The sequence below is a fragment of the Lithobates pipiens genome, unplaced genomic scaffold (genome assembly GCF_037356315.1).
Source record: "Lithobates pipiens isolate NorthernLeopardFrog02 unplaced genomic scaffold, aLitPip1_a1.2 Scaffold_3, whole genome shotgun sequence".
In the NCBI taxonomy this organism is placed as follows: domain Eukaryota; kingdom Metazoa; phylum Chordata; class Amphibia; order Anura; family Ranidae; genus Lithobates; species Lithobates pipiens.
In genome coordinates, this window is record NW_027507790.1 from 130,195,771 (window position 1) to 130,220,368 (window position 24,598).

A 24,598-nucleotide genomic window follows, 5' to 3' on the forward strand; every position below is an offset into this window, starting at 1 on the left:
TAGCCAGTGCTGCACTTCTGCTTGATTCCGAGCATGCGTGGAACTTTGTGCGTTGGAATTGTGTAAACATGATCGGAATTTCCGACAACGGATTTTGTTGTCGGAAAATTTGAGAACCAGCTCTCAAATTTTGTGTGATGGGAAATCCGATGGAAAATGTCCGATGAAGCCTACACACGGTCGGAATTTCCGACAACAAGCTCCTATCAAACATTTTCCGTTGGAAAATCCTATCGTGTGTACGGGGCATTACAGTGTATAGAAGGCCTCCAAGAAAAGAAGATTTCAGCAGCTACAGATCAAAAAGGAAAGGTAAATTTTACAATAAATTATAATATGGCTTAATTGTATATCTGTATTAAAAATCATCACGTCTGTCTGGGATTACATGAAGAGACACAAGGATCTGAGGCAGCCTACATCCACTGAAGATGTGTGGTTTGTTCTCCGAGATGTTTGGAACAACCTACCTGCCGAGTTCCTTCAAAAATTGTGTGAAAGTGTACCTAGAAGAACTAATACTATTTTGAGGGCAAAAAGTGGTAACACCAAATATTGATTTGATTTGGTTATCTCTTCTGTTCATTTACTTTCCATTTTGTTAATTGATCAAAATAAAATATTAACTTCCCTGGCGGTATGATTATTTCAGATTTTAGGCGCTGAAATCGGTACCATTATTTTGCATGGAAATTTGGCGCTTTATATTGTAGGCCTGTAATTCTTAGAAATAATTCACTTAAATCCGTCCAAACAAGAGTCTAATAGACATCCCAGGTATGATAAAATTTGAAATAAGAAATCATAAATTATATATATATATATATATATATATATATATATATATATATATATAATAAAATAAATAACTATAAATAATTATAACAAATAATAATAATAATATTAATAATAAGTTATTCAATAATGTGATCAAATCAAAAACACTGAAATGTGCTTAGTTGCAGAATTGTCGCTGTCATTACTTTTAGTGTTTGATGACGAATTTCCCCACAAATAACTATCGCTCAATTCTGCGAGTGATTCTAATTTATTATCGCTGTTTTCTAGCTGGTCTATAACCACTTTTGATGTAAACGGACATTTTTTGGTTGCTATGGACAATCTCCAGTTTCCAGGCATAAAGAACAGTATTTATAATATAAAACTGCATGCAGGACACTGGACAAACCACTAGCGACAAAAGAGATGTGTAATTATTTGATACAGTACTGTAATCTGTAAGATTACAGTACTGTATCTATACTGTGTTATTTACTTTTTGAATTTGGCACCGAACTCCGTCCTCGGCACTGTGACAGATTGAGCGAGACACGGCAGCTCGCTGATCACAGCGGGGAGACATCGCTGGATCCAGGGAACAAGGTAAGTTACCCCTTACATGGATCCAGCGATGCGATCCCGAGTCTGGCTCGGGAATACCGCTTATGATAATTAAATCTCACCCCGAGCCAGACTCTGGAATACCGCCAGGGAGGCTACCACTTCAATTTCTGAAATCATTCTTATTTTATAGCATGTTTTTCATGCCTGCCTACATTTTTTGCATAGTTATGTAGCAGTGTATATATACATTAGTTAAAGTGATTCTAAAGGCAGAAGGTTTTTTATCTTGAAGTGGAGGGCCACCCTGAAAAAATAAATACATTCAAATTTTTAAAAAAATCAGAAAAAAAATGAAAAATTTTTTTTTTTTTAACTTACCAGAAATGCCTGTTGCTAGGCACATCGTCCTAATCTGCCTCTTCCTCCTCCGCGGAGATCTTCTGTCTTCTTTCCTCCGTGCGGCGTCTTCTAGGTAATGGGTCACGCTGTGTTCTGGGAACTGTGTGTCCCAGAACACAGCGTGCCCCATTCACAAAGCGCTGAGCGACTCGCGCATGTGCAGTAGGAAACGGGCAGTGAAGCTGCAAGGCTCCACTGCCTGTTTCCCTTAGCCAAAATGGCAGCACCGGGACCCGAGAGGCGAGGGACGGGTCAGCCTCGGCCAACATTGCGGGCGCCCTGGACAGGTAAGTGTGCTTATTAAAAGTCAGCAGCTACATTGTTTGCAGCTGCTGACTTTTTAAAAATAAAAATAAAACCGGCCCTCCTCTTTTTTTTTTTTGCATTAAGAAAAAACTTCTGTATACAGCAGCCCCTCTCAGCTCCCCCTCAATACAGCGATGTTCATGAGTGCTTTGGCCATCCGAGACTGAACACACAGAGCTGCAGCTCGGCTGGAGTGCCCCCATAGCAAGCTGCTTGCTGTGGGGGCACCCAGCAAGAGGGAGGGGCCAGAAGCACTGGTGAGGGACCCTAGAAGAGGAGGATCTGGGCTACTCTGTTCAAAACCATTTTACGGAGCAGGTAAGTACGACATGTTTGTTATTTTTAAAGAAAAAAAACAAGACTTTAGTATCACTTTAAGGATAAATAAACATTGCAATTAAACTTTTTTTTTTTGGATAGAGTAAGGGAGAGTCAGTTTTTCTTTGCCATCTGTGTCCCACTGAGAGGATTTTCCTTCAATTCCTGTCCTAAAGCCACAGCAGGAAGTTAGCGGAAATCCCTCTAAAGTGAAGGAATCTCAGAGAGTCAAACAAAAGCACAGAAAATTTCCAGCTCAATTTACCAAACAAAGCCAAAGAAAATTTCAAGCTCCCTACTTAAAGCGGAGTTCCACCCTAAAGTAGAACTTCTGCTCATCGGAACCCTCCCCCTCTCCGGTGTCACATTTGGCACCTTTCGGGGGGGGGGGGGGGGTGCATATACCTGTCTAAGACAGGTATTTGCACCCACTTCAGGGCACAGACTCCCATGGGAGTCTATGCCTCTTTCTGTCCAGCCGCGCTGTCTGCTGGGACACACACGGGTCCCAGAGACAGTGCAAACCATTCCCATTGCGCTAAGCGACTCGCGCATGCGCAGTAGGAAACCGGGAAGTAAAGCCGCAACGCTTCACTTCCTGATTCCCTCACCGAGAATGGCGGCAGCAGCATCTGAGAGCCGAGCGATCGATCGACCATGGCTGCCGACATCGCTGGACCCCAGGAAAGGTAAGTGTCCCTTTATTAAAAGTCAGCAGCTGTAGTATTTATAGCTGCTGGCTTTTAATATTTTTTTTTTTTCGGGTGGACTCCCTCTTTAATCCCAGTGTGTTACCAGGGTCACCAGAACTAGTGTCCTCATTGGAAAATGTCCCCTCTATTAGTGCTCTGATGTTAACCCAAAATAGACTGCTAGATTCACATTTTGTGTTGCTGCATATACTGCTAATGTTCTGTTACATGTGCATTGCCATTTATTGTGACTAACGCCCCATTGCACACAATAAATGCAGCTGCTCTATAGCGAAACACAACATACAGATATGAATACTAATTGCGAAAACAATGCAGGTGCATTTTTTGTCCATTGAGGTGCCTGACACCGGACTACAGAATGAATGGGCTCTCTCAATACAACGTGCCTCTGTGCACAAAAAAATGTGTTAATGAATGTGATTTACTGCACACAAAGGGGTGAATAGGCCCTAAAATAAAACTGCATTGCGGTTTTATTTTAACAGGAGATGACCAAAAAAATCGCATTAGTTCTCAATCGCCTTTATAATATTTTTCATTTTCAAAGCGTTTCAAATAAATAGTAAACTGCTACTTTCTTCCTACAGTTTTAAGAAGCAATGTGTGGAGACATGAATATGCACCCCAATAATTTTCTAAATGCTACATCTCAGATCAGTTCATAATTAACCTCATTGAATCCCAAGTATTCCTCTTATTTTATCTGGAGAAGAGCCTCTAGCACTCCCAGTGAACCATTGTTACCTCCAACATTCTGATGAAAATTCTGTTCAAATATTAGACAAACTAGCAAAAATCCTGCAAAATTAACAGTATCCTATACCTCCCTTAGGACTGTTGGTAAAATCTTCGTGGTTGAAATCTCCCAGGCCTATACACCTACCATGGCCATTACCCGAAGATTCTACTCTCACTTTTATATCAAGGCAAATCCAGCAAGACGAGTGTGCCCACGCATGCATGAATTATGAGTTTTAGATGACTGGGCCCTTTAAACATCTATTAACCAGCTCCAGCCATACTTGTGGATGAGTGTAAAGCATAAAGCTGCTGGCACAAGGCTATAGTAATTGCTCATTAAGTTTTAAAAGATGTTCCTCGTGGGACATTTATCTCAATCTGCCTATGTTCCCTGAGCCCCACTATCCCACAGAGCACCAATAAATCAAAGTGAAATCCAGATCAATAAAACAAACTACTGTATAGTACAAAGCAACAGACTCCCTGCTCTTGTTTATTACCTTTTGAATACACAGCCAACACTGAACGTAGGCACTAAATAAAATGTCACATAGACTGTCCACATTTCTGTCACTTGGCTTTATATCAGTCCCCAAAGTACTAAAATATGTATTTACTAACAATACACAAATGAATTCCAAAGAGAAAGAAAATATGCTAAAACATAGAAAACAGACTACTAACATTATAATGTGTATACATTAAATAAAGTATATCAAAACCCTCAAAGTCACTGAAATTGAGGTACAACACTAAAATTTAGGTAAAATCGGCAACTAAAAGGTAAATCTTTTCACGTTGGATAGATTTCAGTAGATTTCTCCTTATTTCCTTAGGTTGTCTGCATGATGGGAAGTAAAGGAATATCTCCTCAATGGGACACAGATGGTAAAACATACCTGAGAAGGGTCTCAATCATTCCCTACTCTTTCCAGAATGGAATAAAAGTGTTGGCTTATACGTTATTTTTTTTTAATTAGCAGATACAAAGAAAAGTATTCCCCAAAACATGTCCTGAAAACATTTGGGGAACATCTCGAAGAAAGAGCAAATATTCTTGATCCTTGTTTACAGTTCAATCTATATAAGGGCTCACGTACACTTGAGTTTAGGAGCTTTCGGCGTTTTTTTTTGCCTAAACTCAACTCCATAGAGCCTATGTGTCCATGCACACATAGGCTTTTACAAGAGTTTAGAAGCTGCTGTGCTTGGGGGAGAGTCAACCACCCTCTCCTGAACGCAGAAGAATAGTGTTCAGGATAGGAACGTTTTGACCGCGGGCAGCAAAACACAGCAAAATCGCGCTGCAATTTTACCATGATTTTGCAGCGCTTAGCAGGCGGCGGACAATACGTTCCTAACCTGAACACGATTCTTGCATTTTCCTGTGGGGGGCGGTCAACCTAGTCTGTGTGTACATGAGCCCTAAGGTGGATGGTGGTGGGATTTTTTTTTACTTCTCTTCTCTGCATGTGTGATTCATACACTAGCCACCACAGTGCCAGTCCATTAGGAAAATCAAACATATTACAGTCATTTACACCCCCCCCCCCCCTTTATTTTTATTTAAGCAATTTTTCAATAAGTAGTTTATAATCTTATATGGAACTGCTAACTCACATTTTAAAGCAATTCATTGCTCTGTTGCTAACCTATCAAGATTCCACGATGGCAACAAAAATGCTCACTCTTCATTTCACTTCCATGGGCTTAGCTACAAATTGTTTGGCTTAGCTGTAAATCACTAAAGTAGACAGATTTGTAGACAAGAACACCTACCTAATACTGTAGCACTAGTTTAGCTTGTAGCAGCGACAAATCACCATTTCTATAGCGATTAAACTGCTAGCTACAAATCACTGACAATCCCTGGCATTGGCAATTTGTAGCAGCGATTATTCTCTGTCATCAGACATCAGCTTTACACTCATTTTGTGTGCTGTAATCTAGTAGCTATACTTATTCAAAACCCCATCCTTTGAGAACACATTCCCTATTTTTTCTGGAAACCAATTGCTGAAAATACAGAAGATTACATTTTCCTGCTGGCTAATAGGGATGAGTCAAACATCCAAGCAAGCACCCCCCCACCTCCTGAACCATACCAGGCCACATGCCCTCAACATGGGAAGGGTGCTTTGGGGTCCCCCCAAAGCACCTTGTCCCTATGTTGATGGGGACAAGGACCTCTTCCTTGACCACCCTGGCCATTGGTTGTCGGGGTCTGCGGGTGGGGTGCTTATCGGAATTTGGAGGCCTCCTTTAACAAGGGGGCACCCAGATCCTGCCCCCCGTATGTAAGTGGGTATCGGGTACATTCACCATAAACATGTCAAAAAGTAAAAACCACAATAAACAGTTTTTGACAATTCCTTTATTTTAAAAAATAAATAAATAGTAATACATTGCCTGCACCATATATATATATATATATATATATATATATATATACTGTATATATCTATCTATCTATCTATCTATATATATATATATATATATATATATATATATATATATATATATATATATATATATATATATATATTCTACACAGACTGCACTGTAAATATAGATATATATACTAAACTGCCTGCATGCCACTAACTAACCTGCCTAATCTAGCTCAAGTTCTCTCAATCTCTCCATGTTATCACACTACATACAGCCGGCATGTAAGCAGCCTTATATAGTGTGGGGCGTGGACTTGCCTTTGGCCAATCATGGCTCTCCCAGCAGATCGCGTGGTGATTAGCCAAAGCATGCAGGTCAGGTGCATGCTTTGGCCAATCAGCAGTCATCAATGCACTGCAATCTCGCAGTGCATTATGGGGCACGTTGGGGCACGTTGCGGCACTCAAATTTGCCATATGTTCGGTTCATTTGCGGACAAACACTTGATGTTCGAGTCGAACTTATGTTTGATTCGAACATCGGAACCATCCCTACTGGCTAAAAGTAAAAATATTGTGTAAAATAATAACACTTGTTTAATTGAACCCTACTACTCAGGGCCGATGCCACCACTAGGCAAACTAGGCAACCGCCTAGGGTGCACTGCTGCCTAGGGCACCCGGCTAAGGCTTTCCCTACTCTCCATTTCCACAACCACACTATGGTAGTTTTCTGTGCTGTATTATAAATACATCTGTACCAATGTTATAAACTCTAGTGGGCGCTGGGTGGGATAAAACATGCGCATCTAGAGGGATGCAGGAGATGCCTCTGCTCCATGTAACTCAGGCAGCCACTCCGCTCTGTAGTGTCATTATAGAGGTGAGCCACTGACCAATGTCCCACTGGAATGGAAGCAAACATCCCCTGCATGCTTCTATAATCAGTGACCTGTCTGTCTATGGTGAGTCATGTGACCCCCTGCTGCACTGGTATAGGTTGTCTATCTATACATTGCTTCATATGGATGGATGATGTAATGCAGCCAGGGCCTATTCTTCTCCTATGGAGACCTCCTTCTCCTCCACAAACAGGACGTTCAGCTGTCTTCAGCTGTCATCTGTGTCCAGCTGCTGAGGAGTGGAGGTCTCCACACAGAAACACACAATGCATGCCTTTACAGCAGGGGTGCCCAACCGCTGGCGCCCTCTGATGTGGCTCGCTACCTCCTGCTCTGGCAGGGTGGGTCGGCAAGCCCATATTGCAGGTTCCCGAACCGCCATCTCTGAGCATCAGTGTGAAGAACAGAGTTGGCACTAGAGGAAACAGAACCAATGTTTCCTGTATAGCACCGGCTACTGTCACATGGGCAGGGCAAAGAGAGTGGATTCATGGGCCAGAGCCATGGGGGGGGTGGCAAAATGAGGTTCAGCCTAGGGTGTCAAAAATCCTTGCACCAGCCCTGCTACTACTAGAACTCTCCAATTAAATAATGCATTTTACTGGTTACTGTTCATTCGCAGGTGATTGTGTTGATGGGATACAACTGTGTGTTCAGACAGTCAATTGAAATAGTAATGACAAACCAAATAAATTACTTGCGCTAGCAAACAAAATATAAATAAGTACTACTGCATCCACTACACAATCTAGATACTAGACATAAAAAAGCTAGTTCAACAAAAGTGGGCGCTCTGTCCCTTTTAAATTCAAAAGTGTTACTGTGCATACAATAAAGATATGTCATAAACTATTACCATAGCATGAGAAGGTGCCAATAATGTAAGCTAAGTGCATGCAATCTACATGAAAAATACGTAAATAAAAAAAATAAAAAAATATTGAATATAGATGCAATAGTGCCAATAAGTATTATTCTAGAAGTGCTAATGGACACTCAAGCCCTGAAAAATATGTATTACAATTTGATAAATCACGTCAACCTAAAATTAAAATAAACATATAAAGTGTTTATATCCATACTGATGGAGAAATGTACATATGGACAATTCAAATATGAAGACACAAGCATATACAAACGCGCGTTATTTAGTTACAAAGATTATAAAAGTGAATAAAGCAAAAAAAAGGAAAATGTGTGTACAGATGGATAAATATCCTGGTGAAAATCCTAGTCCAAAATCAAGATTAAAAAAAACCCTAAAGGATAAGAAAACGCACTTCAAAGTGTGAGATGAGGAGCATTCTGTGTAGCTGGAATAAAGGGTGCAAGGAATCCCACCACCCACACGTAAGGTAAACTCCTTACCAGAGACACTGATCCCACCTAGAGATCATGAGGTGCCTCGCTGTCCCACAGCACCAAATGTTCAGACGCACCACTCCATCTAGGTATGACCCTATGTAAATGTACTCAGCATAGAGGGATTAAGCAAGAAGGGACCATCATAGTGCAGAATTTTTAAAATCGTGGGTTTTTAATAAGGTATTGTACTTACTATAAGAAGACAAACACAGGCACGTAACAAACAATAACCACCTCTGGATTCCCACCAGCGTGCATAAAGACATCATGTGTTCGTCCCCACCCAACGCATTTCCCTGCAAACGGCATCTTCAAGGGATAGAGGTACATTGTGTACAGTACAAACAAACTACATTAGCATGCTATTACTGGATACAAGCCAAGAAATATTGTGTGAAATAATATTACTTTAGTTTAGTTGAACCCTACTACAGTAAAACCTTGGTTTGAGAGTAACTTGGTTTGAGGGTGTTTTGCAGGACAAGCAAAAATGTTTAATATATTTTGACTTCATATACAAGCGATGTCTTGATATACAAGTAGCGTCATGTCACAACTGAGTATAAAAGAGAAGAGAAGTGCCTCTAATGCCGCGTACACACGATCGAATTGTCCGGCGGACTCGGTCCACCAGGCCACAGTACGCCGGACAATTCGATCGTGTGTGGGCTCCAGCAGACTTTTTCATCGTAAAGTCCGGCGGACTTAGAAAGTAGTTTTGACTCAAAATTTGTCCGCCGGACTTGGCTTTCAGCAGACAATCTGTTTCGTCAGTGTGCTAGTCCGGCGAACTAAGAATGACGCATGCTCTGAAGCAAGTACGAGAAGGAAGTTATTGGCTACTGGCTATTGAACTTCCTTTTTCTAGTCCCGTCGTACATGCTGTATGTCATCGCATTAGAAATCACCGGACTTTCGGAGCATCCGCGCGTGGCCAAGTCTGATCGTTATAAAGTCGGGTGGATTGTTTGCCGGACCAATTCCGCCAGACAATTCGATCGTGTGTACACGGCATAAGTGTAGCAATTTGGTTACATTTAATGAAGGTACAACATTTAGCAACTCGCATGGTTGATGATTAAAAGAGGCACATCTAAGTATGCTGTCCACATAGACCATCCTCCACACCGCCATTGACGTTGACTCTTCCATTGTGCTCTGGACAGCTTTACCCCAGATGCCTCCATACCTAGCTGTTCCTCTTTTAATCATCAACCATGTGAGTTGCTAAATGTTCTACCTTCATTAAATGTAACCATATTGCTACACTTAGAAGCACCTCTCTTCTCTTTTTATACTCTGTGGCTCCTGCTGGATTTTGCTTCTAATCCCCTTGTGGAGGCTTCTATTTGTGGATGGACATTTTATGGTTACACAACCTATCACATTGCTATAATCTTTTTATATGGACTATAAACTGAAGGACTTATGAATAAATGGTTGTGGAACGAATCACTTGAGTTTCCATTATTTTTTATGGGGAAATTTGCTTTGATATACAAGTGCTTTGGATTATGAGCATGTTTCTGGCACAAATTATGCTCGCAATCCAAGGTTTTACTATACTGGAATTCTCCAACTAAAGACAGTAATGTATTTTACTGGCTACTGTTCAATTGCAGTTGAAATGTTTTTTGACACAATGTTAGATTGTGTTGATGGGATACAACTAAGTGTTCAGGCAGTCAATTGAAATAATATTCACCAATATTTAGGCGTCTAATTAAGTGTATATAGTATGTAAAATGGTGTATTATTTTTGCACAATGGAAATACATTTGAGTCTGACATTACTGCTGGTCCAGTACTAGCTGTTACTGGTGTTACCGCCTATATACTAGTCCAACAAATGAACAAAAATTCAATTTCCTCATTTTCCTATAACTGGCACTTAAACTTTACAAAAGCAATTGCTGTATTTCAATAGACACCTTCAGGTTTAAGCAGGCAACCATAGCCAATTGTATCTAGAAAGAACAGTAGTTCAACCCAGTTGCTTTTTTAATACTCTGGCAGGTTCTGAAGATCTCTGATCATGGATAGGAGCATGCATGATACAAGTGTACAGTGATACAGCTAGACACCTTTTTTGTGTACAATGTGAAGCTAGGGATATCTATTACAATCATGTGCATGCTAAACTGTCTGCAATTATGGTAATTATACTGTATGTGGTCAAAAAGATGGTGAACAATTATTGGAATACAATAAATGGATCCAAATTCTTGAAATATGATATACAAATTTTATTTAAAATAACACCATTATTGGTAATTATATACATCATGTGCATTGTGGACTAAGGAGTATATGACACCACAGTGGTTATTACCAGTCATGGTACCCCACGACAAATTTCAAATAGTAATACCAAGTTCGTTTTCCCAAAATTTAGAGCCTGATCTCTAGCAATTCTGAAAATATTGAACGTGAAACAGGAAGTAGGACCATACATTCTTTTACTAAAGTAAGTATTCACATAACTTCAGCATTTTTAACTCTTAGCCCTTGTACACACGGTCGGAGATTCCGACAACCAAATCCGTCGGAGTAATTCCGACGGATTAATTCCGGAAGAGGTCCGGAAGTGATGTTGCATACACACGGTCGGACTATATTGTCGGAAAATCCGATTGTACATAACGTGATGACGTTATTTCATTACGACGGGACTACGTTCAGGCTAGTAGCCAATAGCTTTGGTCTAGGAATTTGAACTGAGCATGCGTGGCACTTTGTCCGTTGGAGTAGGCTACACATGATTGGAGTATGTCCGATAGGAGCATTTTGTCTGAAAATTTTACCGGCAAGTTGGAAAACTTGGTCTGTCGGATATTCCGACGGAAACAGTCCGATGCAGACCACACACAGTCGGAATATCCGACAAAGCGGTCCGATAGGAAACATTCCGTCGGAATCTCCGACCGTGTGTACAAGGGCTTAGGTCTTAGGTTCCTGATTTACAAGCGCATCGGTATGAGAGATATTTAGTTACATGAGTTTTCATTAGTATTTATGTTCTGAGCTTGACTCAATATTTACTATGCGATATGAAGTTCCCAGTTAAACCCACATTCAGAAGACTGATGTCATTGCCCAAACATTTTTCACAGAGATTTAAACAAGACTAAGCAGAAGTCAAACACGCAAACTACCTCCAACAAAGGTAATTGATAATGTTGGGCACAGTACAAGCCCCGTCAATTGTTAGTTCATGTTGGGGTGAGGGATTCCAAGGCTCCATTAATAACAATGAAACAAATAAGTACACCCTGAATGAAATTCATTTTTCCCTACATGAAAAGTTATATTTGGTATTGTCATTGCTGTTTCTTAATGATTGATTCCAAGCACCAGCAATTTCTGCAGAACATTGAATAGGTAAGTTTAATGAACAACCCATATCATCCAATGCAATGGTAAATGTGCTAACCAGAATGTATGTATGTAGCGCCAGGAAAGGTTATCCAGTGCCGAAGGTGAAGATGCTAAACTTCTTCCTCCTTTAGTCAGTATGTGCCCGCTTGTTTCAGTGTCACTGCACAGTTCCGGGTCCACCACTCGGGTTCCAGTTGGACTAAGAAGTGCAAACTGATTTTCTGTGACCTTCCTACTGTATGCTATGTGAAAACACTGCGCCTGAGGCAGCTACCCCATCTTCCTCTCAGTCTACCCAAAAATTCATGTGAAAGATTTGTCTTTTCCATCTCCTTTGAGGAGCTTAAAGCTCATATTACTCTGTGCATGGAAACCATATTAGATAAGATGTCCAAATTCCTAAAATATGGGAGCTCTGGATCTCACACTATATGCTGGCAGACTCACACTATATGCTGCTGACCATTCTCTGCTAACCGCTTAAGCTATAGAGGACAGTCCGTTCTAGGTCTGAACTTTTTGATCTACCGTAGCTTCGGAATCATACCTAGCCAAGCATCTGTTTTTTCTGTCTCTCGGTGCGCCTACCATGGAGGTTATTTTGTTCTTTCTTTGTGCATGATGTACTTTTGCCTCCAGGACCTACTCTCTCTGGGGCAATTATCTCTCACCTCAGATCCTTATTTTTCTATTACTAAATGGACAACATACTTTTAGGGTATGTTCCTGTTCTGTTGACTGGAAAACAATATTTTGCTGATATTCCTTTGTGCACTGCATACACACTGTTATATTTGTATTTTGTGAAATTTCAATAAAAAAAAAAACTGCAAAGAAACTTTTGTCTTTTCCATAGATCAGAACTTACATAGGTTTTTACATGGTACTTTTACCCTTACGTGACAGTACCTTGGCTGGTACCAAGCTTTAAATGAGGGGCCTAGAAGGAGATTCATATGTGTTTACACCCAGCAGTACTGGGTTTTCCTCAGGGCTCTAACGGCAGGACAACACAGAGATTGTACGACCTTATGGTGCCTCAATTGTACGCTTGTACAATTATAGTACAGGTTCTCTTCATTTCTAGGCAGGAGCATAGAACTGATCTCTCTGAGACAATATCGTACATACAGCCAAGAACCAAATTTTCACAGGCAGCATGGTTAATGGAATCTTGTCATCCTTGGCAATGGATGCACCAGTTCATTACATCATGTAGGCTAATATTAGTGATAGGAGCATTGAAGCAGTAATTTTTGGTTTGCATAAAAGGATCAGATGGATTACCCTTGTACTGTATAACTACAATAAAATACATTTTGGATTTTTAGAAAGGAAGCTTTCATTTTTGTGTTTGGAGCTATAATTCATGGGTCAAAGAGCACTTAAAGTGGTTGTAAAGTCACTTTGTTTTATTCATAGAATCCCGTGTTAGATTACACTACGTGCCCCAGTGTATGTGCTTTTTTTAAAAATATGCAGCTTTATACCTTATTTCAGAGCGCCAGTAGGTGCTCACGTGACTGCTCGCTGCTCTCCTCCCCTGATCTGAGAACTACAGCGAAAGGGACTGAGAATCCCCGCCTATGTCAACCGGGAGGAGAGCGGCGGGTCACGTGAGCGCTCAGAGGCAATCTGAAATAACGTATAAAGCTGCATATTTTTTTATAAAGCACATACACTGGGGGCACATAACTTAATTTAACACAGGGGATTCTATGAATAAAACAAAGTTATTTTAGCAATATATAGTGTTATAGCAGCAGGAGGGGAGGGGTGGGGAGCAGATGAGCACTGAGATTGGCTGACAGGCAGGGAGGGAGGGGCTGAGTGGGAGAGAGGAGAAACAGCGGGCTGATGGAAGCATGTAAACTTATCAAGGTATCAGGGCTCAGCAGCCATGATAAACCTACTCAGTTTACAGAGGGGAGGGAAGCACCAGGCAGGCTCAACCAGGTATTTTAGATGATAGAAAGAGAAACATTACACAGCACAAGCACTGTGCTGTTATTTATGCTTTAAAGGAACAAGCTAATTTTTTTTTTAGGGTTACAACCGCTTTAAAGCCAGGAGCCATCAGTGGGTGGAGCGAGGAAGGAGGGCATGGAGCTGAGTAGTTGGAATTGTCTGTGGCAAAATCAATGACAGGCTAAAACATGCAGCAACTGAATGCAGATATTTGCGCATCTGAGCAGTAGATGTATGCGCTGCCCAAAATGCAAACAACATTTTTTTGCTGCACAAAAATATACACAAAAATATATCTAATGCGTGTAAGTTAAATACACAAATGAATCAAACAGAGTTCAAATTTAAAGTATGTTAAAGAAAATGGAACATCTTGAAATTCAGAAAAGTCTCCAAAACAATCTCCCTATAATTGCATGCTGTGTTTTGTGGTAAAGGCGCCTCAGTCCCTCAGCTGTCACTTTTCATTATTAGTTGGGAGCTTTAATTAGGCAAAATGTTTGGTGGATCAACCACACCGCACTGAGCAGTTACATTACAGAGTAAACTCTGCATACATTTGAGACTGTTTTATAGCGCAGAGCTACTTTGCATTATGGCTGCTCAGCAACTGTTACTTAAGCCTTTTGTTTATTTCATTAGAGAAGCATTTTTATACATGTCGGTATCGATTTGGAAAGACTATGCTGGGAATATACTAAACTTCATTGCGAACAAAGAAAGCTAACTACAGTATAAATAAAAATGTTTTCCAGGCACACAAAGAAATACTTCATTTCCCCAGTTTTGTTATTAGACCTATTTTCTCTCTAGCATATGGTGGCCACACATCCTTCAACTTTACTATTATAAAATTCAATCAAAACAATTAAATACGCAAATAATCAAATAGTCATAACTTCCCTTCGATTTAGACCTGATCTAGATCAGATTCGATCAAAACGAGTTGATTAGGTAGGATGAACAATTATTGATTGTTTTGCATTGATCAGCAGCACTTAGATACTTCATTCATGAGTGATCATATTATGAGACTACATGGTGTTTCGAAACAGAGATGCGGTTGATAAGTTACAATATCTTAACTATTGATTGAAATTCATTTCCCCATGTTTGACATATTGAATGGGTTGTTGATAATCGATAGACTATAGACCAATTATTCCTATTGGATAAGATCGATCAGAAAAAAATTTGTTTTGGAAGCGTGTATAGTCACCATTAGACTTATCTTCCCAGCACATACTGTACATTCTAATCAGGCCATGTACAATCTGGACATAATGAAGGTGTTTCCGCCATCGGGAGGCAGCACTCACTATGTTCAAACTTAAGGGCAGATGCTCTTCAGAGGAGTGGTGGGTTTAGACAAACATCTAAATCTAGCCTTAGGAAGGAATATAAACTCACGTGTCCATGTCCCATTCGGGAGATTTCTCTTCACTTCCTGTCACATAGCCACATCAGGAAGTGAGAAAAAATCCCCTCCAGGTGAGGGAAATCTAGGTTTACAACAACTAGTGTCCTTGTTGGAAGAGTAATCTCTGCTCTTGTAACAACTCAAAATTCACTTTCACTCTAGAGCAGTGGTCTTCAAACTGTGGTCCAGGGGGCAAGAAGGGGCCCTTTTTTTTCTTTTATCCAGAACTTGGGGCACTATTTCATCCACTGATACCAACAATGAGACATAATTCCCCCACTGACATTAACACTGGGGCCAAATTACACCAATTAGTGGGGCACGATTCCTCCCACTGACACGAAAGATGGCACACGATTTCTCCCAATGACAACAATGAGGCCAAGTGACACCAACAATATGGCACAATTCCTCCCACTGACACCAACAATGGGGCACAATTCCTTCCACTGACATTAACGATGGGGCAATTCCTCCCACTGGCACCAACAATGGGGCCAATCTTCCTGTGTACTAAACTGATATCTCAAACAATGTTATCAACGTAACCTTTACACAATCTGTGAGGAGAGAGCAGAGCGGGGCGGGGCCGAGCCGTGTTGTGTGTGTGTCAATGGACGCATATAGCCTGACTCGGGATCAAGCCCTCACGAGTGCCCCTATGGTAAGCCATCTGACAGTGGGGGACCCCAGAAGAGGAGGATCAGACTGCTCCGTGCAATACCATTGCAGATAGCAGATAAATATATCATGTATGTTATTAAAAACACAATCACTTTAAATGTTTTGTCTCAACACGCTACCTGCCTATTTTGTTAGACAGCTTGGTTTGTAAAAGTTTAAAATAACAGACTTACTGGCTAGATCAACAAGTGAAAATAAGAAACAAAAACAAAAAAAAAAAACAAATGCAGCCACTGATAAGCTGCAATATAATAATTTTGTTTTGGGGTTTCGATTCCAACAGGGACTAATACATCTGCTTATGCACATTCTAACCTCTGGCTTGCCCCCAGCTTTCTAATAAAACTGCAATGTTTAAGACAATAAAATTAAGATTCTGTTTTACACAAATATTCCTTTCATTATACAATTTTTTCATGGTACTTACATTTATATCTATTCTCTGCTGTACAATAAATGTTAATAAAGTGATGCAAAAGCAGTAATGTATGACAACCAATACAATTTCAGTATATAATAGAAAGAGGATTTCCCTACAAAATGTTCTCTGCCTTCTGGTGACCGCACATGCTTCACATTTTATCTGCTAGATGTGCGATTCAATTAAAATGATAAAATCCACAAACCATCGAATAGCCATAACTTTCCATTCTGCTCAATTTAGACTCCGTTTTGATCAGATTACATTCAATCAAACTGAGTGGAGCGGCCAGAGCAAAATAATATTGATTGTTTTACATCAATTGGCAGCAAATACTTACTTTGTTCAAGAATATGATTGTATTTTGATTGATCAGATTATGGGATTACATGGGGAAAACAGAGATAGGATTAATAAATTACAATTGTATCTAGACTTGTACACAACGGAAAATGTAGTTTAGTTTCGTTGTCATTCATAAAATACATAATTTCGTTCTGTTATATTCGTTATGTTACGTTAATTCGTTTTCCGATAATTCGTTATTTCTGTAGAGTGTCGATTCGTTATACTGAATCTCGAATCATGTTGAATTCATTCGTTATATCTGCTATAATTTCTTTCGTATTGGTTGTGATTGTAGCCGTATTAGTGCAATTGTGACTGCAAATAAATAAAAAAAGTATCACGGACAGTACTCAATTTTCGTATTGGTTGAAATTCGATATTTATGTATGTATATATATCCGTGATAATGGTTCGTAGTTTGGAAAGATGTTTGTTTATTGAATCTATTAACACACATAGTGATAATATCTCTTCTCCTCTGATCAAATACAATACAACACCCTTCTCACTCAGGCAGTAGTTGACAGTGGATGGACACGGCTTGGGTTAAGCGTAGCTTTGGTGGTGTTGGTCTGACAGTGTCCTTATATTATTATAACAGCTTTGTATATTATGTATATCATTTTTTTCTTCTTAATTCTGTAAATACAGTGTTTTTATTGATAAATTGCACATCCCCTGAAGAAGCAAACAGCGAAACATGTCGGGCTAGTGTGCAACAGATATTCCCTTTAATTCACCCTTGAGCCGAAAGACCTCCTATGTAAACTACTGTTGTGTTTTTTTGCATCGTTTTTTTTTTTTGTATAAGGATTTTAATCCGGACTATAATAAAATTGTATAAAAAACGTTCTATAAATATTTTGGAATCATTATTTTTGCACCGTTAAAATCCCTTTTCCAAATTTTTCTCTACTTTCTTTTTAAATTTGGGATGTGGTGCCTACCTTAATGGGTGTTTTTTCCTGTAGCAGGACCAAATTGAATCTACCCTTCTCACTCAGTTCTCAGGAATGCACTTTGCCAGTAATCCAACCTCCAGCACAAAATTAATCAGCTGATTGGACTGTAAGATTTACTTTGAGTTGACCTTTGGTTTCATTAGATCTTTAACGAATTACCGAATCATGTCAAATTCATTCGTTATATCCGCTATAATTTCTTTGGTATTAGTTGAAATTCGTTATTTTTTTATTCGGATGTTAATCTATTGTACCTTAAATTTCAATTGAAACCTACTTCCCCGTGTGTGACATATTGCTTGAACGGGTTTCTGACTATAGATCATTTATTGATTTCGGAAGGGATTAATCACAAAAGAAATCAATCATTTATCGAAGTGTATGACCACTATGAGAGTGAGCATACACTATACAATAAGACTGTAAATTCAGCATTACTGAATACGCTAAATACGGTATGTAGTGAAAGGATACATGAATAAAGATGTTTTTTGTATATATTAGCTTGCTATCTATACATGAGATGACTTTTCCTTTGGCATGAACATTATACCACAATTTTGCCTCCCGTTCATTTATTATTTTCTGGTAAAACATGAAATGGTGTGATAGCGGAGGTGTTGGAATTTTAATACTCCCTATTCCAGGCTGTGTAAATAATGCCATGGAATCACAGCATTCAGTATTAGCATGCACAGCTCTCACCCTCCAGATTCCCATCACAGTGGGTGCACTGCAAAACGCTTCTTAGAATTTATTCTTCAACATTTCTAGTATAGTGTATGATTCACCAAGAGCAGATCAAAACATGAATGACTGGTCTCTTGAAAGTGATAAAAGGAACCTTTTAGGATCGAAATACATTTGTTGCAATGTTTGAGCTGTGTTTAAAAGTGCATACTCTACTCTTATCTTTTCTTCAATACTAGGTGCTTTGCAGACATAAAATAAGTATGTGCGCAAATCCCCCCCCCCCCATGTGATATTCCCATCTTGTGGCCCACCATTTATCTTCCTGATTAATACGGTGGTCACTATGGCCTCCCTTCCCTGTTGGGATGGCATATGACCAATATTGGTGTCTACAATGCCATTGATTCCGGCCCTACACACTAGTCTAGTCTATACGACACTTTGGAATCTGCAATTTCCCTTACTTTTAGTTTACTTATTGTTATGTTAATTTTTTATTTTTGTTGATTGAGTATACAAATGATAGGTGATAGATTCTTTGATTGATTCTTGGACTGTTTTGAACAATGGGAAACACTGATCACCCCAAATCTGTCTATGTCTGTTATGCCTATGTTTTGAACAATAAAACAAAGTTTTTTTTTACAAAAAATAAATAAAAAATAAGCACGTGCGTGTCACTCCTAAACCTGTCAATACTGGATCATTTACACATTTTGTGCCTACTTACCTTCCTATCGGAACAAGGATGACAACCTTGAACATTCTTCTTAAAAAACAAGTAAAAAGGGCAGCTCCCATCTTTCAGGGTGTTTCTTGTAATGAGCACAGTTTACATGTTCACAATACTAGATTGTCTTTATCATGTATATTATCAGAGTATAAGATAGGTCTGAAGAAAATGTCAGCAAATTGGACCATGGATTACAAAGTTGGAGACGGGCCAAAAGTAAATGTCAATAACTGAGCAAAGGATATCATCAGAGTAGGAGATCAGGAGAAATGAGAGTAAGTTGACCAAACATATCAATATAGGGGATAGATAGGAATAAAATGTCAGAAAACTGGATCAAACATAGGAGATATGTCAGGAGATGATGTCAGTACACTAGACCACCAAAGATTTCAAAGTTGGAGATACTGTAGGTAGGAATAAAATGTCAGAAAATTAGATCAAACAAATCAAATTAGGAAATATGTCAGGAGACTATGTCAATAAACTGGGCCATAAATTTCAAAGTTGGGGATATGTAGGAATTAAAAGGCCGTAAAGTAGATCAAACATATCAAATTAAGAAATATGTCAGGAGATGATGTCAGTAAACTGGACCAAAGATTTCAAAGTTGGAGATAGGTAGAAAGAAATGCCAGTAAACGAAACAAAAAGACAGCATTGGTGTAGCAGATAGCTCAAAAATATCAGTAAAGCAGACCAAAGATATCACAGTAGGAGAAAGGTCAGGGGAAAATGTAAGCAAACTGGACCAAAGATTTAAAAGCCTGAGATAGGTAGGAAGAAAATGTCAGTAAATGGAGCAGAATATATAATCAAAGTCAGAGATAGGTTAGGAGAAAAATGTCAGTAAAGTAGACCAAAGATATCAGAGTAGGGGATATGCCAGGAGAGAACGTCAATAAACTTCACCAACTATATTAAAGTTAGAGATAGGTAGGAAGAAAATGTCAGTAAACTAGACAAAGATATGAGAGTAGGAGATATGTCAGGAGAAAACAAAAGATTTCAGAAATGGAAATAGGTAGGAAAAAATGTGAGTAAACTTTATTAGAATGGGCGATGGGCAGAAATAAACTGTCAGAAAACTGGACCAAATATATCAGAGTGCGGGAAAGATAAATAGAAAATGTGATTAAACTGGACCAAATATATCAGCGTTTGTGATAGGCAGGTATCAGAAAATATATCAGAGTTGGTGATAGGCAGGTATCAGAAAATATATCAGAGTAGGGGACTGGTCAGAAGAAAGTTTCATTAACCTGGACCAAAGATATTCCAAGCAAACATTGTTTTCCCCTGGAGACCATGGACCATAGGAAGAGGTGTTGTAGGTGGAAGTTATTATAATGCTTGTGATGTATGTACTGACTTCGGGCAGATTACCGTAATGCTCCAGCCACTCTCCTGACTTGATACACATTAATGGTTCCAGCACCATTACCACTCTGCTGTTCTGTACCCGCGTGCTCCTCAGGCGTTCACACATGTTAGAATGAAAAGGTCTGACAGGGCTGGCACTGCTCCTGAGGATCTCACAGAACCATATTAAAGTAAATTGAGTGGACTCAATGACTCCAGGGTAGGTTCACTGTTAATTTATTTTATTTTCCTGGAATTGTTCTTTAACTACTTCATTACCAGAGACCCCTCCCACTTAAAGTATGCCTTTAAAGCCAAAACTTGGTTTTGTAGTCTTTGACTATTCTGGTTTTAAACCCCATCAGGATTTTATTGTTGTGTCCCCGTGAAGACTTGTCCTCTATATATGTCCTGGTAGCCATTGTTACATAGAGAGAACGTGATGAGAAATACAAAACTTTAGAGTTGCCATCAGAACTGGGCTAGGGGGAAATCTTCTAAAAGAGACACCTTGTCCATTGGGAGATGTCTAAGGCCTCGTTCAGAGGGACGGCAGGTTTACACACACCTCTGCAAAGCGATCTGCAGAGGATTGTATTCCAGAGGTGGTTTGGAACCAGTTCACAGAAGCTCAGTAGGCGATACTGCTGCCTCCTGAATGCCTGGATTTATTTTTTTTCGACCCAAAGGGGGTTTTTTAATAAAATACTGTGTCTTAACTGTGTGGCAAGAGTTTGGCATACAGTTGCATTGCGGTCCCAATAACTTCAATGGTCACATTTGGTAAGTGGACCAACCCCAAGTGGGCACCATGTAAAAATCATAGGTGGGCAGTGGGGCAGCTGGTGTTGTTTTTGGGAGGGAAGGCAAACAACCACCCACTGGTTGGTTGGTCGGTGGCACCCCCCCCCGGGACTTACCCCATCTAGGTTGGGGGCGGGCAGGCTCCTACAGGCGGCGGGCAGTGGACTCCTATGGGCTTGGGGCAGTGGCTCCTGTGTCCTCTTTTCTTCTTGTGCATGATGGCGGCTCCTCCCCCCCATAGGCATCCAATAGGATCGCCTGTCCTTTCAGCCAACCGGGCGACGGGTCTCAAAGCCTGCTTCCTGATTGGAATCAATGTGGTGATAGCAAATATTCATTCGCTAATGTCACACAACTGGGTGGGATCGGCGCGCATAGCTTACCCTTTTTTGAAGCCTATTAGAGCCTCCAGCTCTAATCACATGCTTCAAAAAAACAAATCCCCACCATTGGAATCCATGCGTCCGGACCCCTGTATGTAGATCAGGGGGCCGGGTGCATGGATGGGGGGGCGACGCAGTGGGCCCCTAATGGACAGGTTGCCACTGGTTGGGTGGTAAAAACCGTGATAACAAGGCCTAAGAAGGGAAACCTCAATGGGGTTCTAACCCTTCCCCACTCTATCCTAATAATTTTGGCTGCAGTTCACTTTAATACCCAAACATTTTCCATTTTGCAGATTCATCATTCTATACCTCCCAGATTTTTTAGTTAATCCTAAAATTTTATATGTGTTTTTGAGTGTTTTTTTAGACAGATATGAATTTAAGTATTTTTTTATTAGAAAAAGATGAAAAATAACAAAAAAGGTTTTTTTTTGTAATAGGTCCAAACATGTCTTTTTAGCTACCTTCCCCCAGATACTTACCCCCAAATTACAATCAACAAAGCCTTTTGGTTAAAAGATTTTCACTCACGTATTTTTATGTAAAGTAGCAGAATGGTAGAACTAATAGTCAAAAACGTTGTGTTTTAAAGCAGTTCCTGGGACTCAAGTGGTTAAATTTCAAACCGTATTGATTTGCTAACAGTCTTATTAGTATGAATATTCATTTTCACTCCTTTCCAAGCAGCCTAATTGTATTCATAACAACCACTCCATGTCCCTTGTCGCTTTTTTCTTTTTTTTTTACATTTTATATGTAACATAAGATTCTGGCTTGTTGTATATATAGATGGAGCGTATATTGTGTTACCAGTGTACCATGAAGTGGGAATCATATTAGGAACACATGCTCTACATGTATTTGCAAGCCATGTGTTCATGCATTGGTTCAGAGGGGGATTCTGCTTTTGAGGCCAGTGCTGAATATTTTAATCAATTATTGATAATCTCCTTCTGAAATGCCGCTTGGCAGCAAGATTTTTACATTTCACATCCGAGATGTACTTTGAATAACTAAATCATTACAGCAGCTGTATGATCATGTAGGTTGGATAAAACTGATATATCCATAATTTAAGCAGCTCACTACATTCATATTACTGTCACATAATGGGATTCTCCCTGGGTTTTAACTCTTTCATGTCAACCAAAAAAGCCTGCATTTTTACGTCTATTCTAAAGGGCCCCAATCACTACAGGCATACCCCACTTTTAAGTACGAAATGGGGTTTATTTACTAAAGCTGGAAAGCAAAAAATCAGGCTCACTTCTGCATAGAAACCAATGAGCTTTTAATCCCAGTTTGTTCAATTAAGCTTCGGTAATAAAACCTGGAAGCTCATTGGTTTCTATGCAGAAGTGAGCCTGATTTTGCACTTTCCAGCTTTAGTAAATAAACCCCATTGTGTACTTAAAAGTGGGGTATGTCTGTATTGAGGATACAGAATTTCACTTCAATACTGGGCATTTATACCCCTGCCTGCCCAGGCCAATTTACAGCGCTGTCGCATTTTTGAAAGACAATTGCGCGGTCATGCTACACTGTACACAAACAAAATTTTTATCATTTTTTCCCCACAAATAGAGCTTTCTTTTGGTGGTATTTGATCACCACTGGGTTTTTTATTTGTTGCTAAACAAATAAAGCCAGACCGAAAATTTTGAAAAAATAAATGTTTTTCTTCGTTTCTGTTATAAAATGTAAATAAGCAAGTTTTCGCCTTCACTGACAGGCACTGGTGGGCACTGATGAGGCGGCACTGATGATGAGACACTAATATGCAACACTGATGGGCACTGATATGCAGCACTGATGGGCACTGATTTGCACTGATAGGTGGCACATATGGGCACTGAGAGGCCAAACTGATGGGCACTGATAGATGGCAATGTTAGCCCTTGTACACATGGTCGGACATTCTTACAACAAAATCCGTCGGATTTTGTCCGAAACTGGTGTTGCATACACACGGTCGGACAAAGTTGTTGGAAAATCGGATCGTTCGTAACGTGATGACGTTATTTAGTTACGACAGGACTACATTCAGGCTAGTAGCCAATAGCTTTGGTCTAGGAATTTGATCTGAGCATGCATGGCACTTTGTCCGATCAGAATTTTATACAAACGATCGGACAAAGTCCAATCGGATCATGTTGTCGGAAAATTTTTATATTCAGCTCTCAAACTTTGTTGGTCAGACATTCCGACGGGAAAAAGTCAGATGAAGCCCACACACGGTCGGATTATCCGACAACACGGTCCGATCGGACATTTTCTGTCGGAATGTCCGACCGTGTGTACAAGGGCATAGACAGCACTGATAAGGAGGCACTGACAGGCATTACTAATGGGCACTGAATGTCAACTCTAATGGGCACTGATTGGCATCCTTGATGGGCACTGATTTGCATCCCTGGTGGGCTCTAGTGGGCATCCCTGGTGAGTTTGAACTGAAAATAAATGCGCTGATTATAAGCGCAGACCCCCCCCGTCAAGAGAGCCACTGATCGTCTCTCTTCTACCTGTGCCTTGTCAGTGTGTATAGAGGAAAAGCCGATAAATGGCACTTCCTGGTTATGAGTGACCAGCTGTGATTGGACACAGCTGATCACATGGTAAAGAGCCTACGTCATAGGCTCCTTACTATGGTCGAAGATGCGATGTGTTAGAGCAACACTCCACCAATCGCCCTGGGTGCACACAAGCGGCTTATCCTGCTTGACGTGATATGGCGCCCAGTCAGGATAACTTAACCACTTTGCAGCTGTCATTCTGCTATATGTGCAGCAATGCACCAACACCTTTGCAGCCATTGTGCTACATGCTGGGTGTTTGGTGTACTGCATGTACCTTTAAGAAGGGGTGGGCTCCCGTTCAGTCCACCTGACCTCATTTATCCATTAGAATGCATGTGCCTCCACTGTGGGGACGCTCTGTGGCTTACGCATGCATTTGCAA

The 24,598-nt window shown here is 40.1% G+C and overlaps 1 protein-coding gene across 1 annotated transcript in view; it reads right to left on the reverse strand.

Annotated features, from left to right (window-relative positions):
* CAMK4 (calcium/calmodulin dependent protein kinase IV) overlaps positions 1-24,598 on the reverse strand; it is a 318,697-nt gene that overhangs the window by 265,658 nt on the left and 28,441 nt on the right. The window lies entirely within an intron of this gene.